The sequence below is a fragment of the Sylvia atricapilla genome, chromosome 3 (assembly GCF_009819655.1).
Source record: "Sylvia atricapilla isolate bSylAtr1 chromosome 3, bSylAtr1.pri, whole genome shotgun sequence".
Lineage (NCBI taxonomy): Eukaryota > Metazoa > Chordata > Aves > Passeriformes > Sylviidae > Sylvia > Sylvia atricapilla.
In genome coordinates this window covers 84669666-84689627 of record NC_089142.1, presented here as the reverse complement: position 1 = coordinate 84689627, position 19962 = coordinate 84669666, and the positions used below count along the sequence as shown (strand labels likewise).

Genomic DNA, 19962 nt, shown 5'->3' with positions numbered 1-19962 from the left:
TAATAATGTGCTACATGGACAGTCTAGAAGTGTGAAATCTGCTTCATCAGTAGTTTGTAGGAGAAGCCAAACAATCCAAAAATGGATGGTTTCCAGCTGGCTGGACTTGTATGAGAGTTGGTGGTTGGAATGTTTTTTGGTTTGTTACACACACACTCACGTGCTAGATTAAAAAGGGCCGTATGAGTTTTTTTCAACATCAGTAAGCAGTACAACTTGATGTAGAATGTGTATTAGTCAGCAAATCTGCATTCCTATCTTTGCAACTTGTGTGAAATCCTACTGACACCCCTAAACTTGCCCTGCAGTGGAATCTGACCCAAGAGGTCACCAAATAGCAGTGCAGTGTACTCTGGAACTTTGATCTGATGAGGAAATAATCAGTTAGTGCTCTGAGGTCCTATTTCAGCTGCATGCTGGTTTTGCACGGGAGTCATTCCTTGATTTCATTGAATTTCATTAGAATCAAGCTTGTCCCCTCTCTTCTTGCATATTTGGATACATTAATAAATTTTTGTTTTACAGGGAGAATACTGCTGGATTTCAGTCACTTCCACTCTCTGGGATTCCATGACTAACACAAGCAAGATCCTGGCCACATACAGCAGGAAGCAGCATGACTGTAACAGCACAGTGTTAAAAATGAGTCACTTAACAAAGGCAGGCCGTGATTTATATAGAACAGAATAAATGGTACTCAGATAAAAATATTTTTCCCTGCTCCATTCTTTCAATTTATTTTCTTCTTTGAATTACATGGATTAGGGACACCAGACTGAAATATTTAATCATACATTTCCAGCCCGAATATTGTGGTAACAGATAACAGTGTAAGTTAAATATGCAACAAGTGACTCTACAGAGACTCATTTTCAAGTGTTGTTGGATGAGGATCTGCTTTGACAGGGGAATTTTAAGTCAGCTAATGGTGACTCCTAGAGTACTTGACAGTGAAATACATTCTCTCTTGTATGTCTTTGCAAGTGTCAGCCATTTATCTAGAGGCAGACAATAAGGAAAAGATCAGGTATATTAACATTGAAATACCCTGAATTTACAAATTTATGTATGATGCTATCATATATCCCATTTCTAACAAAAAAAAAAAAAAAAAGATGAGTATTTTCTTTTCCTTCAGATTATTGACTTACAGATTGCTTTTATATATTTAAATTATTGTACTCTGTTTTGCACTTCTTGTTTTCTGTCTGAATCTGGAATTCTGTCATCCTTTTCTGTCACATCAGCTAGTCCTTTCTTGTGCCATTCTTCTATTAAACTAAAATAAGCACAGCTATTAGCAGGCTTTTTCTTTCCCTTACTTGCAATTCTCATTTCTGCTGCCTCTTTTGTTGATCATTTCATTATTGACAGCAGCTCACTGAAAATCTTTTCTTAAAAAGTCAGCAAATTCTATGTAGTCTTCTTGATGGTCCATGTTTCCATTACGAAGAAAACAAGATCATGATCAATGCATTTGGTCACATGAGCCTCTTCCCAAGGGTTTATAGGGACAATCCTGGAGCTGATATTCTCCATCTCTAAAATGGAGATGAAAATTGTAGTCTACAGGAGGGGAAGGTTAAAACAGTTTATGGACTGTTTCAGTCAGATGACAGGAGTTATAAAAGTACTGCATAAATAACAGAAAAATGCAAATGACAACCAAGGCTGAGAAAAATCCCTAGACTTGAATAACAAAGTACTGCAAGACAAGGATGGAAGATGAACTGTAATGTAACTTAAAAAATTCCATGCAGTACAAAGTTGAAGCCACACTGACCAATCCTGTGTTTTAAAAGTAAAATTCTCTCAAAGATGAATGTTAATAGGAACACAAACAACTGCTTTTGATAAGCTTCTTATGGACTCCTATGTATCCACAGGAAATTTAGAGCAAAAGAGAATGTGATTAGAGGCAGCTGCTAAAATTGGAGGGTAGATGGAAACAAAACTTCAGAGTTACATACAAAATGAGGTAAAATTAAATGAACTAGCCCAGCTGAGATAATAGAATGGTATATGCACTTGCCACACTTATAAATAAAACATTGACTTATTATTGCACTTCTAGGGTGTACAGATCCCAGGGAATTTAACATAGCATGATGTAAATGTGGGGGAAGAAGGGAAGGCCATATACAAATACGTGATGCTGAAAATTACTCTCATGGAGTCTGTAGGGGGAGGAAAGAAAAAAAAAAGAGAAAGGACCATTCAAACCTGATTATTGTTTTTGTCTTTAAAACAAAATTCTAATCAGGGCTTGGGCACAGAAAATAAGTTAGCCTTCTAACAGAGTCATTCAAATTATAGAGGTAGGAAAGTCCATTTATTACTGCCTTTGAAAAGCTTCTATATCTCTTTCAATTTTTGTCACCATCACAATCCATTGGAGCATGATGTTCTTTTCATTTCCAGTTGATGCAAACCTTCCTGCTAAACCATCCAAGTAATGTGAAGTGTCTTGTTGAAAACACAAAAACATTTGGACTTTAAAAAACAGGTTCTCTTTCTTTAACTCCTAATGTTTTGAAAGGAAGGAGAAACTCAATAGTGTATGTTCCAAATGGAGTGGGCGAGCATTTGATGAATGAACAGAACATGAACACAATACAGAGGTATCCTGTGGAGTGTCTTTGATGTAAATGTGATTTCAAGTGATTTATGGAATTTAAATTGGGTAGAAGGATGCAGAAATTAAAAGCCAGGAAGGCAAGAAGATTAAGAGAAATTTTTTTTCAGCTGATGAGATGGAAAGATAAAAAACAATTTTCAGTTCTCACATGATGGTAGAGAAAATTCTTGCACTGAAGTAGCAGAGATAAAGTCAAAATTAATAAAATTTATATGGAGGGAATTTCCAAATGTGTTTATAAAATGTATGTTTAAAATTCCCTGATGTTTTTGCACAGTTCATTGGAAACCCAGAGCTTTAGTAGGAGGAAAAATACAAAATATTTTCAAGAGAAATAACTTCATAGCCTCTCAATAGATGTGCCAGAGAGACAAAAGAACATTTGCTGCTACTCCAGAAATATTGTAGAGAAGGCAGAAAAACTATCTCTCTGTACAAATTAAACAGTTGTCACCTTTTTTATGAATCCTATCATGTAAGCAAATGTTAGTTTTTCTATACCCTTTTTCTTGGGGTAGTTTTTCTTGTTTGTTTTTATGAATTTGCATATGCTCCTCCAAGCAAGAACTGCCTTTGGGAGAGTTTTGTTGGTCTTCTGAAGCACTGTAGATGTGAAATTGATTCTACCTTCTTAATAGTCATTCCATGAAAGTCTTTCAATTACTCCATTACTGTTGACCTCAAATATTTGTCCTTGTGGGCCAAGGAGGATAGAACAGGTATGACACATGCAACAACTTGTTGCTGCCTATTACTGTATTCCTGCAGCCTAAAAATACAGGCTGAGGAGTTCTGCCTTCAGTTAATTTACTTTTTCATAAAAGTGCCTTGGTCATCTTGACAGATACTTCTGTTTTGTGGGCAAGATGTGATACAAAGGAACTCTTGAGTCTCAATTCTGCTTAAGCTGTACGGAGTGTGGTAATCCCAAGTGCTGGACAGAGTGAGGCAAGTTATGTTTGTCATGCTTTGAAGTTTTAATGCTAGAAAAAAACAGTATCTGGCATTCAGATATATGGACTGTTTTTGATTTATTTAAGGAATGTACTTTCCAACCAGTCTTTGTATCATTATTTATAGCAACTATGTACTATTGGGCAACTGCAAGTTGGCTGTGAAGGCTAACATTTACAGATATCCCAGACATTTGCACTATGGCAGGGAAATTGACTACTTTTATACTTTTATATTGAAATAGCTCAGTGCACTTGGCCAGGGCCATTAAAATGAGTTAAAATTATTCTAATATCATACTTAGAGAAGCAAAGAAGGTCATTTATGAGCACATTGCCAACAGACTTCCCTGATGGTTTTTTTCTTCTTTTTCATTTCTTTTCTTTGCAAGAAAAAACAAAAAAACATAGCCCTTGTAGTCCATTTGTTCTTGAGCTCCTTGTACTGACTTACTCTGTACCAACAGCCTTACAGTACAATTAAATCCTTCAATTCAGGTGGCAAAAGCTCATGGAAAGCACTGCCTTATGGAATACCTGGCATAAGCAATGATCCAGCCATCTGACTAGCCTGGCTGTGTGATGACAGTGAAAAATAGTCCTGCTGAGAAAAAGAGCATCTTCCTCTGATGGCTACATGGTGACAAAGAGGCTCTGAGAAGGGCTCAATACATGCTCTGCTTGATGCTTCATCAGCCTGCCACCTCAAAGACGGATGTTTGTATAAGAGTGCCCAGCAGGATGCTAGCACAGAACTGAACTGTGTGTTCTGGCTGTGCCTGAGATCATTCTTGCAGATTTGCTACAGAAAAGAGGGGCAGGGCAGCCTGCCACAGCCCACAGATGCATATCCCATCCTACTGAGAGACATGAAGGGCTGCATTCCCAGGTTTGTATGCACCACACCTCCAGAGGTAAAAGCCACTGGATTGAGCCTTCTCAGAGTAAGGCGTCAGGGTACCTGATTGTCACACATTAGCTTGCAAGTGTGATTAGGAGAAGTATTAATAGAAACCTTCCTCATTCCCACTGCTAGCCTGTCTGGCTAAGGTCCCCTGTGATGACAATAATAATGGAGTTTCTCATGGCTTTAATCATTTTTCTACATTTGGTAAGTTTTGACTGGTAAAGGCATAAAAATAAACAAGGCACAATACAGATAAGCAGTAAGTTACAATTTTCCATACAACTACTCTGTACACATTTTTACTGAAAATGTCACTGTAAGAGCTGTATAATCAAGGCACAAATAAGCAAAGAGCACAGAATAAATAGAACAGCCCCCTTACTGTAACTTATATGACTTGTACTTATTGAACTGTAAAGAGTGTACTGAACACTAAAGAATGGATCACCTGCAGTAAGCTAAATTGTTTTTCTGCTGACGATACAGTTCCACATGGTTTGGTGATTCAAAGAGAAGAGAGTGGTAAAAAGAATAGAAAGAGGAGGAAAGAACACAGCTCTCCATCATAAGAAGAGAATGAAATGCATAAACTAGAGGAAAGGCAACTCAATTAGGAAATTCAGTTGTGAGTGATGGTTCTTCTTTTCAAATGCAGGGGGAACTCAAAGATTTTAATCCATTCAGTGATTTCAAGGCTAGACACTATAAAGGTCCTTCTTCTTGTGGCATAAAACAGGGGCATAATTTTCAGGTAGCACTTGAAGTCAGATGGTCTTAATAGTTCACTGAATCTTTCAGCACCTAAATTGCAGACAAGTCTCAGTTCAGATGGAGTCTCCTTTCATAGTCTGTTAATGCACAACTTCCAAAGGCACAGTGACCATGTGAAATGCAGTAAGCACTGGAGCAACAGGCAAAATGAACCTGACCTAGACAAATGCATGTGGTATGGAAAGAGATTCAAGAAAACCACATCACCTACTTCAGCCAAATGCTGCATTGCAGTAATTGTGTGCTATTGGGTTCAGGCCAGTGAGCACACAGTTCTGATCCTCTGTCAAATGCACTCGTGTAGTGATAATGCATTTGTAATCTGTATCATTCATACTCTGCCACACAGTAATGTAAAAATTAGAAGTTGACCTCAAAATCTACATTGTTAGGAAGCACCGGAAAGATTCATCTAAATTAGTTCTGTGAAGCTCAAGATTGGTCTCAAAGTATGCCATCTGGAAAATAAGTCTTACAAATGTACTTTACTTGCCATTTCCCCCAGATATGTAAGATTTCTGTGGGAGTTTCATAGCGAAATACTTGCTATTTTTGAGGTGTTTAGGGGAGTCAAGGAAAAGTAAAGGAAACAAGTAGATTACTATTTAAGGGTAAATAATAAAATTTGAATATGGTATTCAGAAGGGTTTCACTAGAGTATGTACTTCCATGTGCACTACTAGCTGAAGACACCAATGTTAAACTAAATTATGAGTGTTTGTAATTTCTCCTAAAATTTTGTATTGTTCAACTCCAGTCTAAGTGTAATGTGGTTTTGGTAGATCTTATTTCATATTTATCACATGTATGCACAAGTTTGATGAAAAGCTCATACAGAATTTCAGTATATGTCAGGAACATATTACAACCTAAATTCTGGTGCTTCAAAAAAGACTGCAATTTCTATTTGACTTAAGGGTGTCAGGAGTCAGGAAACAATTCTGAAGTGACTACTTTTTGTGTAGTACTAGACAGCAAAACCTGTCCTCTGAAGCAGTTTCTGACTCCTGGATCACAGCCTGCTTTCATACAACATCATGTGTAGAATGAAAGTCCTCTTAAAAGCATCACTAATTTGATTGGGATTGCATAAGCCTATGGCACCACCTAGCTGCAAACAATTAGGGTTTTTTTTCATTTCAAACCCACCATTTTAATTTCATTAGCACTTAATTAAAAAGGAGGCTATCTAATAACTATAAATGCATTTATCATCTGACCTATGGTTCCCAGGACCTGCTCCAAGTCTTCTGTGTGTTCTGGATTATCTCACTGATTTGTTTTAGGATGGTGCCTTAGTGCTGATCTATAGGCCCTGACTTGGTGGAAAGAACTCAGCTATCTTGGGCTCATGTCTAAGTGCAAGTCTGAGCAAAGATCCTAACTGTATTTCCTCCTGCTGACTAGAACACTTCCTGAAGTTACTTGTCTGTTAAATTGTAAAAACTGTGTCATCACCCTAATCAGAAAAAAAAAAAAAAAAGGAATCTAAAACTAATCACCCAAAAAATATACTTATTTTTCAGGAATTACAGAAATTACAGGAATCTACAGGAATTACAGTAGGAAATACAGATGCACTTTGGAAAAAAAAGAAAGTTGACAAGTTAGTGTACCAAACTGTCTCTTCTTTTCTGCAGTTTCTCAAAACCATGAAAATAGTTTTTCTATAAAAACAAACACACTTTTTCCAAGTTTATATGAAAAACTAACCAAGAAATTTCACAATATCTTCAATATAGGTGTAAAAAGGAACATTCTTACTCTATACAGAGGGTATTTTGTCTATTTTCTTAAAAAATATAGTCATTTTTATGTTAATCTAAGCCAATGTGTCTTCATTCTATTTCCTAGGATGTTTCTCACAGCCATTGTATAAAATCAAATACCTTGAAATCTGGTCAGCTCCACAGAGCAGTCTGGAGACACATTAAATGTATTAGTATCTTTATTTCTTTATATGTTTCCCAGAAACGTCGGCATAAAAGAAGTAGAATTTGACATTTATAAAATGGGTGTTTTATGAACTTGGTGGGCTTTGATACACTTATATTCAGAAAAGATGCTTGAGGTGTAATGGAAAAACCTTCATGACTGAGTGATCATTATACCATTAATAGTTATATTTGGTGAAATAACAACAGGCTGATGTTTTTCTTTGTTGCTGATTATCTCAGGCAGAGTTTAGAAAAATGCCTTTGAGGAAAATGCAGTACATGCTTTAGAGAACAGAGAATAGCTTGGGTGTGTTTTTTTCCTTAGAGATGGCATTTTAGACATGTCAGCTTCCTTGTCTCTTTGCAATATGCACAGAAGATTCACTTATGCCATTGCCCTGAATTACTTAGCCTTATAAACTGTACAGATGCTTCTTTCTGTACTATTATCAAAAGTCTTGTAGAAAAGTCAAAATGACAGATATAGCAGAGTCAGCCATGCCTTCTCAGCACACAGCTATTTCCTTCACATGTCCTCTGGTTGGAACTTCAGAAAATTTATTTCAGAAGCTGAAGGAAGGAAAAGCAGGTGAAAATGAGATCATAGTACCAGCACCTTCAATCTCATTCTCCAGGCCTCAAAGAATGCTACCACAGACATTAACAAGATGCAAACTTTCTCCCCCAAAAAGTTTTATATTAGCAATTAACCAAAGTGCTATAAAAATTTTATTAAGCACACTGATGTTTTTGCAGTATAGCAAGGTGAGCAGTTTGAACTAGAGAGGTAACACTACTTTGCATTTGGAAACTTAGGCGCTGATTTCCTTTAACGGCACTGTACACAAAGGCTTTTCCAAAGCTAAGGGAAGTTACTGCATCCTTCCTAATGCAAGACTGCAATTCAGAAAAGATACTTGAGGTGTAATGGAAAAACCTTCATGACTGAGTGATCATAATACCATTAATAGTTATATTTGGTGAAATAACAACAGGCTGATGTTTTTCTTTGTTGCTGATTATCTCAGGCAGAGTTTAGGAAAATGCCTTTGAGGAAAATGCAGTACATCCTGACAGCAGCATGGCCAGAGCGGTGGACTATTGCCTCCTCAGGCTGGAGAAGCAATGTGCCAGAACACCCTGAAAAAACAGTATGGTTGAGGAAAAGGGTATGGGGAAATATGGCATGCCTCTTCCTGCTTTTCTTTGCACTCTGTGTTCTCAGAGAGTACTTTGATGTCTCTTATCTTCCACACTGCTTTACCAGAATCTCTTTTAATTAAAAAAATCCAAACAAACAAACAGAACACCAAAGAAAAATAAACAAATAGATACTTGGCGATGAGAGTTGGGAAGAGATATTGTAATTCTGAATCTTGGTTAAAGGCAGACACTGCCCAAAATGTCAGAGCACACTCCCCATTGAAAAAAGCAATAGGACCTAAATACTAGTTTGTTCTAGAATTCTTAATCTGATGATCAAGAGGGTTTTTGTTTTGTTTTGGTTTTGGTTTTGTTTTGTTGTTTTGTTTTGGTTTGTTGGTTTGGTTTGGTTTGGTGTTTTTACCACAAGTCCCTAAAACAATGAAAATTACTTCTGGTTAGAGTTTTGTTTTGTACGGATATTATAAAAGAATCAAATAACTACTTATACTGATCAAAAGTGAAATTCTTTAAACATAAAGTCCTTAATTATTTCATTTAATAGGACAAATTTTGAGAGAGAAATTTGCTGAAGCACAGGCATATAAGATACTGAATAGAAAGGATTTTTTCTTATTCAGAAAATGGCAAGTGATTTACTCATGCAAGTAACACAACTGTTATTTCTCTTCTGTGCCTACTCCTGTGCTACCTTACATAACACAATTGCTTCTGATGAGTCTGCATAGCCCTTATCCAAACTGGGTCATTTACATCCAAATCAATGGGAAAAATCCATAGGGATGACCTTTAAAGATAAGAATCACAAGAATGTTTGGAATAAGAATTTTGTGTGAAGGAAAGATTTGATCAGAAAAGAAGATTATGCTTTGGAAATCCAAAAATGAAAGTAGAAAATTAGTTGGAAAACATTAATGTGCAGTGTCTACAAAAATAAATGGAAATGCATAAATTATTTAAAATTATACTTATAAATATAAGCATAATAAGTGTAATATTAAGTATAAGTATACTTAATATACTTAAAATATTTAATATATAAGTATACTTACATGTCTACACTTAAGTATATATATAAGTATACTTAATATATCAAGTATGTTAAATATAATATATAAGTATATTAAGTATATAAATTATACTTACTTGTATAAATAAAAACTAATACATTAAACAAGTGGTGCTGCCATGTAAAAGGATAGTGTGGACTAAAGATGACTGATATATGAGCAAACAGTCAGTAATATGTTGCTCTCTGTTCTACATACACATTCTTATGGAAAGTGTAGTAAGGGCAAGATTATTAATATGAAAGAATATATATAGAAACTGCATATTCAACAGGAAAATAGTTGGTCCCAGGCTGGTGGCAAAGTTATTTAAAAAGCTATCCATTCTAGTCTTAAATGGTTCCATGACATTTGAGAATAGGGTATTATATTTTCTATATAAAAAGGGAGCATTGATGTGATTCAGACAACTGATCTGTTAGTTTGATATCAGCTCATTAAACGCTATGTAAAAACAACAAAGAATATTTTGCTGAAAGAAAAGGTATAGAAAGAGATGGCTAGTGGAGTTTTCCTTGATTTGTCTTCTGACTTCTCTGGTTAAATATTTTCACCAGTAATATTGGCTCTGTAATCTGGCGCTCCAATGAAATTTGTTGCATGCACTTTGAAGTGATTAACAAACCATAGGAGATATTGAATAATAGATAAGGAAGAGGAAACACTGGATTAGCATGGGGCACTAAGTACTAGAAATGAGATTAAATTAAGTCACAGAAAACAGCAGGTCATACTTTTATATCATACATCATCATACATTCTTTAGTAATGAAAATACAGATCCTGTGTTAACTAGTTAGTCATAGGCAGTCTAATACTACCAACATGATATGGTATTCAAAAATAAAAAAAACCTCTTTGAGGTTATATCAGAAAAGATATTTCCAGCAGCCAATGTATTGAGAAATAATGGTTTTTAACATATTAGGCAAAGTTTGGACTTTAAGACACCTTCTTGCAAAAACTTATCTCTAACCGGTTACCAAGGTGAAGAAGAGGGTTTTCTTTTTTCTTAATACTGGAAAATGTGCAAGGAAATTACTGGGTCATGTAGAAAGTTGATCAAGATATGTGCTATATCAAATGGCATTGAGAGTTTATTGCCCTGTTCTGCAGCTGAGCCTCAAGAGGAAAAAAGAAGAGGAGATATGTGGCAGGAAAAACTGCAAACACTCACAACATTTAAAGTGTCACTACAGACATGAACAGACCAAATACTCTCTCAAGGCACCCAATTTACAGACCAAAGAAAACATATTTGAATGAGACAAAGATCAGAATGTTTCTTTCAATCACAGAGCTCTGTTTTATTCTGTTAAAGTAACAGAGGTTTCATTTGGTTTTGATTTTGCTTGCCTGTTAATTACCTTAAAGGGAGTGGTCTATTAAGGATATGTTCTAGATTAGAATTTCCTATGCCAGTCAAGTGTTTTGATAGCAGAAACACACTACATGGAAGTAACAATCATAACTCACTATTAGTTAGTGATTACAGAAGGTGGTGCCACTCCAGTTGGGTGGAAGTACAGGGATTATCACCAGATCCTGCAGCTTTGGAGGTCACTCTTTTTTGCCTTTCTTTTTTTTCCCCATTTATGTCTCCTCCCCACTTCCCTTGACCTTCTCTCATCACGCATCTTGCTAAATCATAACTACATTCTTCAGGATAGATACTGAGTCCTTTGATGGGCATAGAGTGCCATAGCACAAAGACTTCAGTATGTCTTTCCCTCTAATAGGATTTTAGCAGAACTTGTTCTGCTCTTGTTTGGATCTTTCTTCTCTATGGGAGTTCAGTGCACTGCTACCACCAACCAAGGCGGTCAGTCTCTTTCTGCTTCCTCAGAATTTGTCCAGACAGCTACTCAAAGTAAAAGCTCACAGATTAAGGTCCTGCAGGGTGATGTGCTGTCATAGGTCTACACTGCAAGGTCATTAGATCACATTACTAATGCTGGAAGTGAACGATGTAGACACTGACATTCTGTTCCCTGCCCTGGACTCTCGCAAATCTAGCTGTTGGAGCAGTGAAGCATTAGGATATACCTGGCTCTGTGACAGTGCTTCTGCAGTTTCTCTTCAACATGACTTACTCATCATCCCTAGGAGCTAAATAAATGAATGGCACATGTAACAAGTGGGCTAGGAACTAGGGGATCCCACATGCCACGTCATAAAGATGAGAGAAGACAGCAGGAGCACTGCAGTAAAATTAAGCAAGTATTCCTAGTTCACATCCTTAATGAGGACTTTTCAGTCTATGTTACAGCTATCCTGTCACTCCTCCCAACACTATGTTGGCAGCACATAAGCACAATTCAACAATTCCTGGGCTAGCAGTCAAGCGGTAGATCCAGAAGCTGAACAATTGTGTATTGCTGCAAGCATACAAATTATCTTTGTTAGGATGCAGGTGCTGTGGCATTATGTCTGTGCTTCTCTTGATCTGATCTGATCTTGTATCTGCACCATTAGCTCAGCAGAGTCCCGACCCTGCTGTGTTGCACTGTAGAGATAGTTCTCTAGCTTGTAAAGAGTAGAGTTACTCCTTGGAAACCCTGCTGACACCACAAGCTGCCTTTCAAGCCAGTTATCTTTCTTAAGATGTGCAAACTGAAAAAGGAGTTCCTCTGGACTATTGAGAAATGATACACACAGTTACTTTTTTATTTGTCTCAAAGACACATGTTGTTGCAAATTCAGTACTGAAAGAGTAATCTGACCTAAGTAGGTTTCATATTCTTCATTATTTTGTCAAATTTTAAAAAAAGTATAATGAAGCTCATACACGTGAGTGAATATAAAAGAAATTAAGTTGCTATAATGAAATGTGAGAATTTGATCAGACTGTTTAAATCATGATACCTTAGAAAACTTAGGGTAAAGAAGGGAACCAGTAAGGAAGATATTTTGTTCAGTTAACAGTCCTTGTTGCTGCTATTAACTGTCACTGAGACTCGTGTACATATTTTAACAAAAGATATGACAGGGAAAGTCAAATTTCTAGACTGGAATTAATATTCCAAGTGTGGTCTTCTGAAAATTACAGGTAATGAGGTTATAAACAATTCCTTTTACCAGAGACAGGATTGCACACAAGTGAAAAGTCCAGCTGGAAGAGAAATCACTTTTTCAGGTGACGGTAGTGGGACATCACAGGATTGCAATTAGAGTTCCTAACCAGTGAAATGCATTAATCTTTCATACAGCAAGGCTGTCCTGCAGGTATTTGCAGTGGGTTTTCGTTTTTTTTCTGTGACTACAACTATCTGTTTCTGCTCACTAATAGATCCCCACATAATATCACATTTCTCTCATTCTTCCCATTTCAGATGCAAAGCAAGTAGATGTGAGGGAAGGAATTTAAAGGAGAGAATGAGAAAATTAGAAATAAGGAGGCTAGGAAAGAAGATAGACAGCAAGACAAGTGGGCAAGAAGTCCTAAGGGGAATTTAAGAAGATGGAAAAGATAAGACACATACACACTAAGAAAGACATGTATGTAAGGGAATGATTTAAGAGCAAAGATGGATGCCAAAACTGATGCTACTTGTTCTAAGTACTTGATTTTGCAACTTTGATTTAGGGATTGGTTGTTGAGGGAAATACCCTATAACTCTGTTATTGAAAATAAAATTAAGGGGAATATTATTATCCAAGAAGATAGATTTGGATGTCCAGTGCTGGGAATTTCAGCTAATTCCCTCTGTACCTTGGGACTGAAGGTCTTTCTCATACCTATTTCCTTTGTGTCTTAAGTACTCTCACTGTTCTACAGAAGGTATTATGTTGCACAGCAGAAGCAGCTGAAATTATATGGAGAAATCAATCTCTTGTTAAAATACACTGAAAGTTTACCAGAACCATTACAATTAATTGAAAATGTGCAAAATCATTTTAGAAACTTCAAGATCAGGTTTAGGAGTGTTTGGTTCCAGGTTTCTTGACTTCTGTTGTCTTTTTCAGCTATGTCTGAAATTGAAAGTAAATATGAAAATTAGATATCTCAGTCCCATTTCTCTGCCTTGGCCTTTTTTTCTCCTTTTTCTCTTCATTTTCTGCCATTCTGTGCTCAGTCAGAGTTCTCAGCTTTCCTCATGGGTATCTCATGAGCACTGCATGTGGAGATGAAGGACTTGCACAGCAGTAAGATACATGCTGTCAGGGGAGTACTGCCAAACTTTGTTGGATGTTTTTTGGAACAGGAAGATTTTATCAAGATAAAGCTATTTTCTTGTTTTAGAGGAAAAAACAAATTTGCAAAGAATAGCAACGTAAAACCCCTTGACTCAAAGGCTCAAGCTTAAAAAAAACTAAAGATGTTCCACTGGCTAAGATGGAAAGAGTTCTCAACAAAAAAGTACCCATTCAGGTCAGCATCAAATCAGTCTGTTTCGCTTTTGTGCTTTGTTTTATAATTAATTTTCCTTACACACACAGCACTTAAGTTGAAATAACTGGGTGAGGAGACCAGATTTCCAAGGCTGGGATTGCAATGAATACTGCATCATCCATGAGGAAATAAAAGGCCAGTAGAGTGTCCTGCTTGCCTTTTCCCCATGATACAAATAAGCCATTCTTATTTCCCCAAAACAGGGTATTTCAGAGGCCCAGTGGTCAGCCAGCCACAAGGGCTGAGCAGTTACCACTGGAGTGAAAGGCTTTAGAAGAATAGCTACGACAGAAAATAAAGCCTACCACTCTCCAGTGCAGTGGGGCATAGCTGTCATAACCTTTGAAACCTCTTGCATGATAGCTTCTCTGAGGTTAGTTTGAGTGCCATTATTCAGATAGCTACAGCTTCCTCTCAAGGGCTTGATTTTCTCTTATCTTAGAGGTTATTTGTAATCACTGATGTGGAAGTGAGTGGCAGGAATCAGGAGAGCAGAATTCTCTTTTCTAAGCCCACTTTTCCACTACCTAAGTGACTAAACAGTGCATAACAAAGTAACAATCCTCTCTCCAAAAACTCAAATTAAATTATTCCAAGGCATTGTCACTTTTTTTTTTTTTTTTTTTTTTTTTTTTTTGGAAGCAGCTTAGAATCTGGCAGTACTGAAAACACTGGAAGAGGAAATGAGAGAACAGAGTGAATATGCAAACAGCTCCTTTCCATTTTATTTACAACATCATAGTCAAAGATGTAAAAAAGGGAAATAGTGAGATTTGGTTTATAGAATCACGATTCCTTATTGTGATTTGCAAGAACTCAAAAAAAATGAAGTGCTTAAGAAATCTGAAATGACAAATAACAGCGTGATGCTAAATCTGGAAGTGACTTAACAGTATCTGGAAAGTAAAGATTTGATATAAGCATTTAGAAAAAAAAATGGCAACAGCCCAAAAAGATGCCCTGATATATTTTGTTTTGTTGTTTTGGGAGGATTTTTTGGTGGGTTTTTTTGTTTGTTTGGTTTGTTTTGTTTGTGGGGTTTTGTTGGGTTTTTTTTTGGTGGCATGTTTTGTTTTTATTGTTGTTGTTGGTTTGGTTTTTGGTGGTTTTTTGTTTAGTTGTTTGTTTGGAGTTGTTTGTGGATTTTTTGGTTGGAGGTTTTTTGGTTGGTTTTGGTTTTCGGGGGGGGGTGTTGGTTTTTTTTGTTTTGTTTTGTTCCAGTTTTCTGCCTTTTGATTTTTTAACATGGTAAATCTCTTTGAATAAAAATTTACTTTCTCAGACTGATTTTTGTTACAGATTCACTTACTTTGATTATATGCTTAGCAGACTGGAAATTGGCTTGGTTTTTGTTTTTTTTTTTTTTTTTTTGTCCCAGCAACACAAGCCAAGAAATAAGCAGAAAAAAAAGTCCTCTCCTAGGTAAACTAAAAACCTCACTACAAACACTACCACCTGATTTTGAAAGGCATGATACAAGGCAGGTATACTTCAGAGCCTCAATGGAACTTACTTGATTTCCCAGTCACATCAAACTCTTCCAGCTCAAGAAAGTCTTGAATGTCTGTAATCTTGCTTATTGTTTTGTAGGGATTTGGAGAAGGTTTCCTGCTGTTACTGACAAACTTCTTGCTTTGATGCAAATTAAATGAGAAATGCTTTCATCAGATCATATGTCCAGCCATTTCACTAAATTGATTGCTCTTCCAAATACAGGGACTAGCTTCAAGAAAGCAAGACAGTACCAGTATTGGAAAAATTTGGGTTTTTTTGGTTGTTTTTTTTTTTTTCCATAATGCTTAAGGACCAATATGCTTCTCTTGGAGCAGTGAAGGCTTAATTCCTTCTCTTAGAGTAGATGATGACCAAAAGCTGGATCTGCACTTAAAAAAAATGGAGGACCATGACTTCTTTTGTCAAAAATACTGCAGAATTTTCAGCACTGTGAATCATCTTTCTGACCCTATGCCTGACTTCTGGAGTGTCAGTTGTGCTGCTACATGGGGGACCATCACATACAACCAGTAGAATTAACTTCAATCCGTAAAGTTACACAGAATCTCTTTAACATGGAAAGGAGCAATGGGACTTACTTGTGTGATGAGAGGGTAGAGAATCAGTAGTAGAAGTCATCTGTAGGAAAGGGAAAAATATCTCCGGGTATTTCCAACTCAGGTATCTTCTTTTACTATGCCCTTAAATTCAGTCAAATACAAAAAAATGTAGACATGCTAGCAGATTAAACACAATTCTACAAGTGGAGCTGCCTGGGGCAGAAGAAGCCCACCCAGAATAAGGCTAAAACAATGTATGACTTTGTCTAAACTTTCCTTTGGTTATGTCTATGTCAATCTGATTGGATGGGGTTGTCCTGTGACCCTACGTTCATTCTTCTCATAGTTCTCAGGCATTAAACATAATATGCACACAGTTAGGCCAGCAAAAGTGTTATCAGCCCATGAACAGCCTGTTTACAAGGAATGTTGGGTAAGGGTGGAACTGCTCCAGATAAACAGAAGTTTTGCAGCTGTCCTGCACAGAACTCCCAGACTAAAAAAAAAAAAAAAAAAAAGGCAAACAAACAAAGTGCTAAGTTGTATAACTGAAGATGGGATGATGATATTTCATGTAAAGGAAGGAATGTAGAAGAGAATGGCATGGTCATGCATAAATGATAAGGTCAAACTCACATAAAAAATCCTTTCCTTCGTCCCATCCTCTTTCTGTCTCTCTCATCCCCTTCCCTCTCTCTCTCTTTCCCTCCTGCCCTTGCTTCCTCTGTCTCTTCCTCTTTCCTCTTCTCCCTTTCTGCCCTTCTTTTCTTTCCTTTTCTCCCCTTTTCTAATTATATCAACCTCTGCTTTTTATGCATTTCTTAATTCCCTTAATCCCCTTATTGTGTGGCATTGCAAAAGCAAGGAAGAGTAAACATATTCTTTGCTTGTATGTGTAGGATCAGTTGGATTTCTCAGTATTATACAGCCATTTACTCTGGATATCACTAGATACTGCTCAAACAGAGAATGCAAACAATTTCAACATGAAGTTTAGATTAAATTTATTTTTCTTTTCTCATGGTTGTGAGCAGAAGATTAATGATATCAAACAAAATACAGCAAAGGAGAAGAGTAATAACATGAGGGAAGAGAGGGTTTCTCCACCACATGGAAGGTAAGGACAGAAAGGAGAAGACAGCACTGTCACATATTTTCTAACCAGCATGGCTGGTTCCATACCAATTATTTTCAATTTGTTCTGATTTCTTCTGCATCTGTGACAGTGCATCTGTTTTTGTGGCAGCCTTGGCAGTGGTATTTACCAAATCCCTGTTTGTAAGTCTGGGTGGTTTCCGACACATGCTTTCTAATTCCATGGAAGCAGCATGTTCTAGGGAACTGCAGATGTTATTTTGTGTCAGTTACCAGGACTAAGCACTAGGAAGGCCCTCATGTCTTTTTGTAATGAGGAAAGCAAACTATTATGGAAGCCTCTGCTGTACCAGCTCCCTAGGATTTCTCAAGTGTAGACAAGAATCAATATGCAGTGGTGTGCTTTGAACTGAAGAATACCATGATGATCCTGAGCAACTCTGAGACATTCTAAGGTAGTCATTCGTACCTCACATGTGCCCTGAAGTTCGACAGTGAATCTCTTTGTAGTAGTTTCTTTTAAGAAGGGCCTATGCTGTTCACAACCAACAAATGTGGAGAGGGATATGTTCTGTTCTTCTGCTCTTGCAAGAGATAGCCAAAACAGTGAGTGTGTCTTGAAAGTTTTGTTATTTCAGGCTCAGTTTGCAGGAAGCTGGACATGGAGGCTTTCCCTTGGCTTACACTCATGCAGTCTTTCCTAACAGCAGTCCCAGCATGAGTCCTCATGTGTTCCACCTCGTGTTCCAGCTATTTGTGAGGACAGGATCAGGTCTTCTACTTTTGCCCTGGTTTCTGTTCAGGCATGTAGCCCAAAGTTTCAGAAAGGTGTTGAGTAACTCTTGATGGATGCCTCGTTTTGACAATGAGGCAATTGTGATTCAGTGTGGCAGATGCATCCAGCTCACAGCTTGAACTCTCTCTAGAGACTTTTAAGTCATTATTATTTTATTAGCAACATATCTCTAAAACTTGTTCAGTGCTTATTTGAAGCATGAATAACACTGGAAGCAGTCCAAAACTTTGCATTTTTATATTGTTTTGGCATATGCTCCCAGAGGATATGGACAGGACTCTGCCCTTCGATTTCCCATGTGGGTTTAACACCCCTTGGCAGGCACACAGACCTTTCCTGATGGCACAGTGCCGAGTCTTTTGGGGAAAGTCAGCTAAACCCTGGATGTGCTGAGAGAGACCCATCCCTCAGGAATTAAGTGTGAATTCAGCAAAATCTTGAAATAAATAAGCAGGTAAATAAGACAGGGCCCATCTAGGGTCCCTGGAAGGCAGAAAGGAAGGCAGCAGCAGGAAGGGCAGGAAATGTCTTTCTTTGGAATTTGGACTAAATAATTACCCTGTGCCAAAGACAAGTGAATGTCTTCATGATGTCTAGAAAACAAGAGAAACACCAGAAGCAAAAGTTTGCTCCGACTAAATGTCTCAAGCTTCACCAGAGTGAAGTGGTCTCTGCAGTTAGAAGCAGATAGACATTATTTTGCCAGGATAGAATGTCACTTCCAACTTTGGTTACAATGCAAGGGTGTGACACTGCACAGCATCTTGGAGATACACAAAGCTCAAAGCCTTAATTATTTTCTGACTACTAGTCCTTTGGATTGCTGTTGAAAAAAGCAAAGAAATCAAACCTTCAGCTGCTTTCTCAGATGCTTACTCTTCATGACCTGTGACGTGTCATGACACAACATTAGTGACATGACATGACAGTACCCCAGAGAAGTTTAATGAAATCATCTCTTACCTGCTCTTACTTCATTACACTTATTGCATGGCTTTGTTTAATGCTGGACAAGTGTTTCTGAAAATCAGCAGTAGATATTTCTGACAGTAAAAGTTTGCCTTTGGAGGTGTAAAACCTATTTTTATGCTGGTTTATTGAAACATGCCTATATTTGTACAATCTAAAAGATAAAAAGAAATAAGGCTACAAGTATGCAAAGACAATTAATTTCTTACCTTTCCAGATATGCTGAGCACCACCATATTCAACTAGACTGCAGATGTTGATGAAGCAAGCAATAGTTGTTTTTTTCTCTTGATGAGTTTATTTTCACCTTTATTCATCACACATCTAATTAACCTCTTTCACAACTGAGAAGTTCACTGAATTGAACAATTATTACATTTAATATGAAGCATAAATGCCTTCTGTATTTCAACTGTCAATATCACTTGCTCTTCAAATAAATCCAGAAAATCCTTTAATTACAGTTATTCCAGTTCTACAGTGAGAAGTGATTACAGTAGTTTGATAAAGCTACTGTAAATGTCAACAGCAAACTTGTTTCTGCACCTTTTGAAAATTGTAATTTGAATCAATATTTTGTCTACTGTTTTGATCTGTGTACATGTTACCTTGACATCACACTGGTGGACATGGCTTCAGACTCGATATTTAGCCACACTGTAGATCACTCAAGTCGGTATTCCTTTTCAAATGGCTTAAGCTTTGGGGGAAAAAAATAGCAATATGGCATTAAGTTCTCCTGTTAGTCTGTAACCAGTCTAAAGACTGAATAAAGTCTAAAGTCTAGAGTGAATTGGACAGAAGAAGAGGTTTTCCTACAGAGCAAAGATTTAAGTACAACCTGACTAAATAACTAAATCTATACCAGCACGCATAACTTCGTCTGGAAATAATGGCTGACACAAGCAATAGTAAGGCCCAGTTACTCAAACATTAACAAGTAATGCACAGGTCAAACACTAAAGGATTAGTGTGTAAAGGACTGTGTGGAGAATTGCTAACGCGTTTTCAATCTGTAGTTGCAAATGAAAGACCCCTGACATGGCAATTTCGTAATGGAAATCAAAATTCTTTTAGAATAGAAGTGTGATCATAGAGTAGCTTGGTATATAAAATTGTGAGTTTTACTCTCAACAGCTGCACAGTTCTCAGCCTAAGAGCAATAAGAGTCATTAAGGGAATCACATGTCTTTTGGAAGAATAGCTGACATGATT

At 37.1% G+C, this 19962-nt stretch overlaps 1 long non-coding RNA gene across 1 annotated transcript in view; it reads left to right on the top strand.

Moving 5' to 3' along the window:
- LOC136358475 (uncharacterized) overlaps positions 1-19205 on the top strand; it is a 134031-nt gene extending 114826 nt beyond the window's left edge. Inside the window, exons 2-4 of the long non-coding RNA XR_010743112.1 lie at positions 16485-16512; positions 16919-17004; positions 18965-19205. This is a non-coding gene — a long non-coding RNA (uncharacterized lncRNA). The remainder of the gene's footprint in view (positions 1-16484; positions 16513-16918; positions 17005-18964) is intronic.
- The last annotated feature ends 757 nt before the right edge of the window (positions 19206-19962 follow it).